This window comes from Wasmannia auropunctata, unplaced genomic scaffold (genome assembly GCF_000956235.1).
Source record: "Wasmannia auropunctata unplaced genomic scaffold, wasmannia.A_1.0 LD335994.1, whole genome shotgun sequence".
In the NCBI taxonomy this organism is placed as follows: Eukaryota; Metazoa; Arthropoda; class Insecta; order Hymenoptera; family Formicidae; genus Wasmannia; species Wasmannia auropunctata.
In genome coordinates this window covers 2365912-2374886 of record NW_012026896.1, presented here as the reverse complement: position 1 = coordinate 2374886, position 8975 = coordinate 2365912, and positions in this window count along the sequence as shown.

Below are 8975 nucleotides of genomic sequence, written 5' to 3'. Positions count from 1 at the left end.
GGGGGGGAGGGGGGGAGGGAGGGCAGGGAGCAAAGGATCAAGAGAGAGAGAGAGAGGGAGAGCGAAAGGCGCATATAACGCTGCATAAGGGATACATCACCGAGCGTATCATCCGCTGCAATGCAACGTCACAATATAGTGACGCACGCATCTCACGGAGCGCAGAGATCGCCCTCTCCGCGACAATAGGAAATATGTAATGTGCATAAATCCGCGCTTGGTTTATGAACGACGAATAAATATTCGCTCGATCGTTACGAGCCGGTTGGACATTAATCAATCCACGTGGAGAACAGGCGTTTTTTTTCTTTTTTTTACGACATTTTGATTCGGTTCTCACGGTGCACGGTGTTGCTGCCGCTATACTCTCGCAATATCTTCGCCGTTGTACGACATATCCCTTTCCACATGTATCTCGCGCCAAACATCTGATATCGAACCACGCGTGTGCAGTTTCATATAGACAGATATGCTGCTCGTGTCGAGTGTGTATCCCAAAGCAAGCAGCATCTGTTCGAAACTTCCAATTAATGCACTTCCTTGCGGCGAACTGCGGCAATGCTCCGCGCGCGAGTGGATCCCCCCTCGCGACGTGTGCGCGAGTATTACACGAATGTGTGTATTGCATTCGGGAAGTCACGTACGTGTTCCGTTCATGATAATTTCGGCCTTGCCATTTTAACGCGGCGGGACACCGGTGGGGCGCACCTTCGTACATATTTCCGCGGACTCGATCCTTTACCTGCAGCTGGCGAAATGTCGGGCGTAGGTGAACTAAAAATAACGCGCACGACTCTCGCTGAGATCTGATTGGAATTGCTGATATACTCGGGGAAAATACGCTTCCGCCTGCATTTTTATCTCGCGCGCTGATTCTGATATGGACACGATACCTCGTTTTCAACGTTTATTCTTAAACACCATTTTAATATTAGTCGCAATTTATTACATTAAAAAAAATATATGGCTATGTACATTAATGTATAAATAAAACAGAGAAAATACAGAAATACGTGGAATACGATGAGTATGATAAATGTACTTATTTTTCTTCTATTAATAAATAGAATATAAATTTTATTATACAAAATTACTTATATATTCCAGTGACGTGCTGTAATCGTTGGTGTAAATTTTAGTTTCAAGCTTAAATTAACGGATTAAATCACCCAAAGTCATTCTATTAACTCAAGCTACAGTGACGACAGGTATACTTTACTTATTCACATAATCTCGTTCAAACGTAAGCCAAAATGTTTTTCAGCAAAATAAAAGTATAACGGCTCAAAAAGCAATATTGTCTAACTATTCAAAAAGTGCGTTTGCAATTTTTTCCTTCTTTTATAAGATATATGTCTAGGTGACTGATCTTACGGCAATTTTCGCTAGTTGAAAAATTCCTCAGCTATTGCGTCCCCGTTTAAGTCACACGCTCGTGCAGAATGACGTGCGTGACGTTCGCGACATATTCGCAATTCGTTGGGAGAGCGGCGGCGAATCGATCGAACGCCGCCGCATACGTATGCATCGACCGCTTGACTTTCGCGCGAGGCACCGTGTTATGTCACGAGTGCTTTTAACGGGCGGTATATAATTATAAATATCACTCGTCTCAACATGCTAATAACGATTATTAATAGAGCGCGTGGCGAAGATCGTGGCCTCGTCGCGTGTATCAAACAGGGGTGATGTATGACGGCATATATAATGGCGAGAAGTAAAGAAAAACAGGCTTGTAATTGCGCCTAGCAACGTGCAGCGACCGCGGGAAAATGTATTACAATGTCGCAAGCCTGCGCTTAATTTTAATAATGTCAAAGTATTTTCTTTATAGACGCGTGTGCAGATAAGGGAGGAATAAAAATAATTGCGCTTTACATCTAGTGCGTGCAATCGCATTCTGTGGCACCAGACATTACCTCTACTTAGCTTTTCAAGATACAGATAAAGACTATAAGTCATCGTTATTGCCGAGAAAATTATTCTTCTTACACTTAAGTAAACGTAAGAAAATATGAAATTTAAGAAATGAAAAAGGTTATCGTCATATTTTCTATCAACTACGTTCAATTTTTTAAACATTTTAATAAAAAATTTTGCTCAACAATATGCATTTAATAATAATATGTTTTTAAGCTTGTCAAGATGATGCAACACAATATCGACTTGGAAATATATATATTTGGTTAGGGTTAAAATTATTGTTCATGAAAAAGAAAGCTTCTATATTAAACATTTTTAGAATTATTAATAAAACTCTGGATTAATTATTTTTTCAAAAAAATCTTTCTAAATATATTTTTTTGAGCAGAATATGATCACGTGCACTTAATAACGAAATGTTTTATCTTTTTATGTATATAAGTTTATTTCTATTGCGGAATAATGACGTCTTTAATGTAAGTAATAAGTGAAAATAAAGTTTGATACCACCCCTAAGCGTAATACCGGGTAATGCTAGGGTCAAATGTGCTCGCGAGGTCCCTATCGTACCTTCAGTCTCGCCCACCCGTTTCTAAGATCGCCGTTGATTTATATTGCGGCGATACGACGAAGGCAAATGAGGGATCAGAGCGCAATGTAGGAAGTTGTGTTAAACGCGGGTGGTAACGCGAGCTAGCAAAGTAGCGACATTTGGCACGACAATGTATTACGTGCTGATTACCGCGGAACAGTTGCAAAGCGAGGAGATAACGTGCAATCATGCTAGTTGAAAATTGGTGGATTTGTTACATTTGAATTCGTATCGCAAGAAACTAACTTTATTGTTTCATTATTCGTTATGTCGCGAAAAATAAATGCTCGAGTTATAAGCGAGAAGATTAGATAATAAATCGCGATGTGATATATTGGAAATCTCTGAGCATTAAAATCGCCGGTGTCATAACGAAAGTAACGAAATAATTAGCTTAGGGAAAGATTTAAAAATAGAAATTTTTATGCAACAAATCCATAATAAAGTCTAATAAGTATTGTAAGAATAGAGATATTAAATGTATCACAATTTTTCGGGTATTTAAAATCGTCTTTTGAAAATATCTTTCGAAATCGTCGTTTAATTCAACAGTTGCAATGATCTTTCAGGATTTCATCGATGAACTAGTCTCTCTTCCGATTTCTCTCTCTCCTTTCCCTCACACACACTCATCTTCGTTAATAACCCAATTAATTCATTAGCGATAGGCTCTGATTACATCGGCATACATATTACCTATGGAGCGTTGCTATGTTGTCGAGTTCACATATCGCTCTATCCATATTCTCAATTAACGATCACATTCACCCCCGAATGAAAGGCACAAACGCCGAAGTTGACACGTCAACAATAGATATATGATACTTGATAAAATCAACATTCAAATATAACATAAAATAATTAAAATTAACACGTTTTTGAAATTAATAAAATTAATAATATGTATATAAAATAAATAATACAACAGTAAAATAAATTATTATCTTGATCATATAACAGGAATTGATTTTTTATGAATCGGAAACACTCGAAGGTGTTTACATTTGTGTTTATATCGAATTGGATAATTTAAATGTATAATTTAATTATATACATATTATTCAAAATCTAAATATATTACAGTGCAAAACATTGTTTTATTCTCTTTTTGTAATATCCTTAAAACAATTATACGAACATGTATTTTAATAATTTTCTATCTTGCCTTAGTGTAAGGCTTTTATCTACCGGAGGAAGGGATCCTACAATTTGCAAAGGTGAACATTGCATTACACGTTGCAACGCGATAAACTTTAAAACGATCGTCGGGGAATTGCATTAAAATCGGTCGAGTGGCTGGAAACTAAAGGGGGAGACCGCAGAGAAGTTTACACGCCTGGGCGCATATTTCCTTGCTTTATTTACCCTCGTAAAATGCAACCACGCGTCCACGTTCGCGGAATATAAAAACATCTTTCATCTCACTCGAAACGTTTTTATTCGACGCGTACGTGTTTGAATCGCACGTGTCGTAGATGACTCGGCGTGCGCGCGCGCGGATTTAGAGCCGCGAACACAAAGCCGCGGATAAAAGGGTAGCGACTAACTTTTCCGCATAGTTGTATAAAGTATCAACGCAACACCGGCTCTCAATCCACCATGATGTAACCAGCACGGGTGGCACGGGACATTTACGGCGAACGATCTGAGCGGCTATTTCGTGAAAAAAGAATGGAAATATCACAAAAAAAGTGGTAAGATCGTAAAAAGGAATAAGTGTAATAGAACTATCATAAATGTTCGATTACAGCAATCTATAGCAAAACTAGCATTTAATAATATAAGTTGAAGCGTAATTTTTAATTGTAAACAAAGTTAAGTTTTTTTTTTCGATATTATTGTTTTAATTTTTTTTTGCATTAATTTTTTTCTTTTTTTCTCCTCCTTTCTCGAAAATTGAGCTGATAAATTTCGAAACTTTTTTACGTATGTATAATAATATTAACAATATAAAGTACATAATACGAGAAGTGGTAAAGTGATCTCGGCACGTCAGTTTCTCTAACAATGAATGACAGGAATAAAGTTATTTTACGCGCCGCGTGCAGGCTCATCCTGACTTCAAAAGCGCACCGTGAAAGTTAATCGGAAAATATCAAATCTCATCTATTCATCCGACTCTCGGATGAAAACGCCATAGAAATGTTCGATAGCAAAAATTGACTTGGATTCGGATATCGTCGGACCGCTCGTTAACATGGAAACTCAATTAATTTTAGAGTGGCAGATGCCAAAATGCTGCGCTCTCCCCACTTACTTCCATATTCTACGATGTGGTATATTGCATAATTGGAACGCACACGCATATGTTAGACACATCGCTACATATACAATATATATATTCCCGCGCGTGCTTTTCTGAAACAGCAGCGACCCGTCTCGTCGTGGCTCGTATAAATTAACGCAGATCGATATTAAGCCGTCGTTTTGCTGTTGTGTCGCGATAAATTTCTCACTCTTGTACAAGTGGCGTGATAACATAACGGTATCGTGCTCTTAGAATAATCATTTATCAAATCGTACGACGGGAAACATGTCTCTCTTAGAGAAACGAAGCGCGATTGTGCTTTACAAGAATATTTCTACACTTTGAACAAAGTGAAAGAGTCTGCAAAAATACACGGAGAGAACGATTTTGCTGATAGATCTAAAAGTTTTGCTAGATACAGATCTGAAAATAATTTTGTTAGACCATCAAAATAATGCTGTTGGAATGTTAAACTGGTTGCTAGAATATATCAAAATGTTTTACAGGAATGCTCATCATTTTTGAGTTTCCAACGAAGTTTCACCAATATTATTTTGATGATTCAACAAAATTATTTTCAGATCTGTAAAATTTTTAGATCTTCCAGCAAAATTCGTTCTTTCCGTGTAAATTTAAAATGAAATCGTCCCATTTCTGTAAAGATTGTTACATTTATCCTTATACGATTCTCGTCTATTTAGTTTCATATTCCATTTCCTTGAGATTCCATTATAGAAAATAATATAACAGAAGGTTTACTCTTATACTTTCGAGCGGCGTCAGCAGCGCACGCAAAAATCGTATATATTACATAAACAATTCACATTTATTCGACCGCACCGTTGTCGAAGATTTCATAATATACGTTATACACAGGACACGAGAGTCCGTTTATACCCTTCCGAAGTTACGTCCGTGAGAAATGAATGGCGGGGAGCAAGTCGGGCGGACTCATATATCAGAAATTCCCTTTTGTGCGCGGAAGGATAGTTCGTCGGCGCGCGCGTTTCCAGCGCTACCCATCGAAATATAATTCAATGGCTACTACTTACATCAAGCCTTTGTCTTAAGTTGCGCGAAATCGTGCCGAATAATTTCTCTCTCCGTGATAACTGTTTTGCACGTTACAGACTTGTCATGCGATGTAAAAAAAAAAAAAATAGAAATACTCTCTAAATTTTCAGAAGTGAATCTCACTTCAAAAGATTGAAAATACTGTCACTCGGCCACTTGAGTGGCAGTATTTTCACTCTTTTGGAGTGAGATTTTCTCCAAAAGAGTGAAAAGTCATTCCAGAATATACTCCAGATATACATAGTTGCTTTTTGAAAAAAAAGTATAAGGAAAACTTCACGTTGCATACTAGAAGTTAAACATTAAACCGTGTTTTTTTTTTCTTAAAAGAGGCATGACCCGAATTACCTGACATATTCTTGTAGACCGTAAATATCTCGGACGAATTATTAATTTTGCTTTTTTGTTTGTTCTGCATATACATATATTTTTAGCTCGTTCCGGTTTGAGTTAATGAAAGATGTACACATAGACGTATTATCTATGAAATATGTTTCCAGAGATAGAACAAATCAATAGCGAAGAGTTCAGAGATAAAAATTGACGTTTCATTGTTATTTCCGGCAGAAATAATATACGGCAAAGTAATGTCTTCAATATTTCCGCCGGTATCATCTGATGTATTTCTTTCGTACAATTACTTCACTACTTTCGATCCAATCGCACGTTAGTGAGCGAACAAATAAAAAACGTAATTTAACGTAATTTAAATGGAAGTAACTCGATCAACGTGTCACGTGTATCGCGTGTTTCGACGTCCGGCTTGTTAATATCGCTTCGTGTACCTAATTCGACGCTTAATTCGTGTACCGAGTTCGGTTTTGAGTCAATTTGCATTGGCCTTGCCTCCAAACGTACGGGATCTCCCCACGCTCGTGTGTGACATAATACGCGCCCAAGGAAATTCAGTGTGAGACGATATTGCTGCCACCTATTCCTTCCAGTTGCATCCGGAGTAACTGTTTACGATTATAACCTCGTGAGCGAAATTTCGTGCTTAACGCTAGCTCTGGGAACGCGTACGGGTCTGAGTACGGCGTAACGAGCGATTTTAGAGGTGGCTATAAATGAGATGTGCAGGGTCGTACCGGCTTGTTGCCGCGAAGGCAACGATGCCATCGCTCGTAATACGCTCGCGATAGATGCTGCGCGGCCCCAATCAACTGCTAGCGAGCGGTCAGTTTAGGTAAAATTACCTTGTGGAATGTATCTTCATATATTGCGCCATTATTCGTCGAGAGGCACGCGAGAAAATAAAATGTTTAAAAATTATGTATATTATAAAAAAAATTATGCCTTTATACAGGTCCGGAAATTCGCGAATCAAAATATCATAGCAAGAAAGTCTTCGAAAAATTAATTAAAAAAGTTATTTGTAAATTTTTATTTTAAGCAATAGTTTTTGAGATATAAGAGCTAGTTTAAATTTAGCCAATTATAGATTACGATTAAACGGAAACATGTCCGTGACCGCATCGTAGTGGTCGCGCACTTCACGCGAGTACTAATCTATAATTGGCTAAATTTAAACTCCTTATATCTCAGAAACTACTGCTTAAATTAAAAATTTACAAATAATTTTTTTACTTAATTTTTCGAAGACTTTCTGGCTGATATTTTGATTCGAATTTCGGGACACCCTGTATAATAATAAAATCTAAGCTTTTTAAATTAATTTTATTTTCTATACAAAAGTGTGAGTTTAGTATTATAAAATTGTATTGCTATACAGGGTACATCACTTTATACGCGCAATAAATAACTTTCAACTTGCGTCATGCTTCAATTACCAGCGATTCTTTAAATCCCTCGTCTTGAGGTGATAAAGAGGCGGAGAAAATTTAATCGGGCATGAAAGGGAGAAGGAAGGGGGGGAGGGGAGGGTGAGAGGAGGAGAGTTCGTCGGAATAAATATCCCCTAAGAAAAATATCCAAGCGATAAATTGATGATAGATACGTATATACGTGGATCACGTAAACCCGGTGTATCTTCTGAGAATATTTTGCGGGAAAGCGCGCGGAGAGTAAAAATGAACATCATGAAGTTGTAAGTATAACCCGAGTTGAAAATGTAATTTTTAATGCTTCTGTCAAGGACTTAGAAACAAGCTTAATCCTATCAGTAAAAGGGGTTTTGCGGAGCAAGGATAAAAGCCCATTACTTATTTTCAGAAGTTACAGTGATCCAGCTGTTCGGAAGGCGTTCCTACGGCCATTACTAAGCTGAATTACGGTCGTCTATCAAACGCAGCGCGCAGCAGTATAATTTGCAACTACTTGTGATATAATGCGCCTTGATATCAGCATGTCACTGTAACTTTTATACCGAGCCACGCCTTGCGCGCTGTGATCTCTTCGGTCGGTCATGCCGTAAGCTGAAAAGAAAATTCAATTACGCAAAAATCAGCTTACTATGTATAGCAATACATTAATAATTAGATCATAAGAAATTAAATTAAAAATAAACGAATAATTAAAAAAAACTAATATCTATTATCATACTAATTAAATTCAATATGAATTAATTGCAAAGTAAATTATAGTTTTGCATTTAATATCTATATTTTATATAAAACCAAATTTCTAGATAGATTCTAGATAGCTATTTACGACTTGATTTACATAATTTTTAAAATTAATTGCAATATTCATCTCGGTTCACAATGTAATTATATTATTACATTGACTGAACAATATAATTCACTATATTATTTTACGATTTTACACGAAAAGAAAATGCCAGCAAGAGATTTTCCAATTTGCGATCATCGATACACGTACATCGACATTTAGTCAAACTATCCCGACGTTATTCAATTAACGTAATTCCAAAGATCGTCGAAGTAGACGGTATATATTAGTGCGCGTATGCGCAATTTATGGAAATTGCTCATAAGTGGAAAGTTGGGATCGATCGATAGGATAAGAAATTAATGGCCATGTGGGAAATCCCATTAATACACAATTCGCGATATTTCGGCAACTAATTGCGCGTGCCTATCTTTCATAACTACAAATTCATGATCATCGCAAAAATTCTTTTGTAAACGCAATAACATTCCCTTCCCTCCTTCGTCGCTTAACCAATTAATTTTACGAAAAGAATGTGCCGCCGCGTTTGATGAATTCGTCAGCGCA